General features: G+C 74.4%; 1 long non-coding RNA gene across 1 annotated transcript in view; it reads left to right on the plus strand.

Moving 5' to 3' along the window:
- The window catches only part of LOC146600367 (uncharacterized), a 9,427-nt gene that overhangs the window by 759 nt on the left and 6,128 nt on the right, over nt 1–2,540 (plus strand). The gene's annotated exons all lie outside the window — the stretch shown is intronic.

Below are 2,540 nucleotides of genomic sequence, written 5' to 3' on the forward strand. Positions count from 1 at the left end.
CTGCTGCGCCGTTCGGTGGCTCGTTTCGTTTTCTTTCGTTTTCTTTCGTTTCCTTTCGTTTCGGCCGCCGGTGATGGGCTGGCAGCGCCTCCGCGGAACCTCCACGCCGCCTTCCCAGTCGGTAACGCACCGAGCGAGCACGGCGTCGCCTGCCGATCCCGGCGCCGCACCGCCGAGGCCCCCGCCCCGCGGCAGCGCCCCGCGGCTCCCGGCGCCCCGAGCGGCCCCGAGCCTCCGCGGCGCGGGGACTGGGCGCGCCGAGCGGCGGGCGGGAGCTCCCCGGCGAGACATTTCGTTGTGATTAAAATCCCGCCGCCCCGCAGGGCTCGGATCGGCGCCGAGGCAAGGCCACGGGAAGCCGGGTGCGCACGCCGGGCAGGTGAGTGTCCCGGGATCGCGGCAGCGCGGGGCCTTCCCGGGCGCCTCTCTCGGGTCGGTACCGGGCGGCGGCTCCGCCATTTACCAGCTCCGTCGGGGTTCTCGTTTCGCCCGAACCCCGCCGCTCCACTCGCCCCGGAGAAAACCAATTACCGGCCGGCCGCGGCCGGGGCTCGGTCCCGCGCACTTCGCCGCAGCTCAGAGCTCGGGCGYCCGCGATCCCGCTGCGGCGCCGGTTCCCGTCCTCCGCGGCGGGGCCGCTTTCCGCTCCCCGCACTGGGGCCTTGGCGCGCACCGGGGCGCCGGATCGCTCCCGGCTGCGCCGCCGCAAACCCGTCGCGCTGAATCGCGGCGGGTCGCTCCCTGCTCGCCGTTGCGCGCCCGGCCGCCGCCGGCCGGAGCCCGCCCGATCCCGGCGGCGGGCCTCGGTGGCTGGGAAAGCGGACCGGCCCTCCTCGGCTCGCCGGGGCGCGGGGCCGCCCTGCGCTTCCTCGCTGCCCGCGATAACGATTAGTGCTTTATCGGCGTGACGCCCGCCCGCAGGCCAGGCCCCACTCAAGCCGTTGCAAGGYCCCGCTCTCGGCTCGGCTTGGCTCAGCTCGACTCGGACTAGCCCGACCGATGATTGCCGGGACGTGTGAGCCGGGGAGCCCCGGCGGCGCTGCGGGCGGCGGGGCCTTTGCACGGGGCCTGGCTCCCCGGGAGACCCTGGCGCCGGTGCCTGCGGCGGGGCGAGCAGCGGCGGGAGCCTCCGTTCCCGGGCGCGGGGCCCGCGGGAGCGGGACGGCGGCGGCGGCGGGTCTTTCCGACCCTAGGGCCGCGCTGCTCCGGGGATCGCGAGGATTAGCGGGCCCGGGCACACGCCTGCCCGAGCCTCCCCTGGGCGCTGCAGGGCCGTACCGGGGCTCGGCCCTGAGCCCGGCCGGGGCTGCCCACGCTCGTTGTCCCCTTGGGCTCACCTGGAGCCTGTTCGCTGCCGCCTTCAGCTGGATCCCGGCCGGGGCCCAGCGCCAGGCGCGGCCGGGAGACCGTAGGAGCCCGGCGGGTGGAGATGGCTCCCTGGATCGGCTCGGCGGCGCTGGCTGTCCCGCCGGGGCCCGCTTCCCCACAGCTGCTGGGCCAGCCTGGAGCAGGCTCCAGTCCCCCGTGCCCGCCGCAGGGAAGTGCTCGATGGACCACGGCCCGCGGGCGGAGAGAGTGTGTCTCAGCTGGGCCTCGACTCGAGTGCGCATACCCCCGCGTCGCCCCACATCTTTTCTGAGGACGCCTCATCCCCTACCCTCACCCCCGGAGCAGTGCCCCAGCCAATGCCTTCCTGGCTTGCCGGCCTCGGCCCCTTCGGGAGCCGGGGGGCATCGGGCCAGTCTCGTGGCGCCGGCGGTCCCAGGGCCTCTTGGCTGCGTGGGAGCGGCGACTTCCCGGCGCGGGTGTCGGGGGAAGTGGGCCCGGGGGCGTTGCTCGGTCCCCGCCGGTGCCAGGGCGGTGGGGGATGAACGGGACGGGACGGGGCAAGTTCCGGACAGGGCAGCGGTGCGGGGCAGCTTGCGGGACCCAGGGGAGGACGCAAGCCCGGTACCTGCCGGTGGGTGTCAGCCCGGAGATGCGATTCGGGGGCTTTCCCAAGCTGACTGGGCCGGGGTCAGCGGGCTATTAATGGTTATTTTATTTATATCATTAGCGGCGTCCCCTGAGCTCTGTTTACAGCGGGGCCTTGTTGTCCCGGCCGCTCCTGCGCTCTGTTTAGACAGGGGATTATAGTAATGGATGGAGCTCGCCCTGCGGATGCTGCGGCGGAGCCAAGAGCCCCCCCGGCCGCAGAGGGGGGAGCTGCCCTGCAGCGACCGCGCACATCGCGTCGCCAGGCGAGGCTGCCGGCCGACCCCCCCCACCCCCCCGCGGCGCGGGCGGCCCGGTAGCACGCGGCCGCGCCGGGAGGCCTCGCTCGGGGCGATGCTATCAGCCGCAGGGCTGCTAATTGCTCCATTAGTCTCGCGGGTGCCGAGTGCTGGAGCCGGCCCCGCGCTAATGGCCGTAAACAAACAAACACGCTAATCCGCCGCTGTCTCTGGCTCCGGCCGCGCCGGCGGGTGCGCGGGGAGCCCGCGCAGGGCGGCGGCTCTGCCCCGGCGCCGCCTGCGCGCATCCACCTGCCCGGCTGCGCG

The sequence above is a fragment of the Rhea americana genome, unplaced genomic scaffold, assembly GCF_003343005.1.
Source record: "Rhea americana isolate MKP2758 unplaced genomic scaffold, rheAme1 scaffold_122, whole genome shotgun sequence".
In the NCBI taxonomy this organism is placed as follows: Eukaryota; Metazoa; Chordata; class Aves; order Rheiformes; family Rheidae; genus Rhea; species Rhea americana.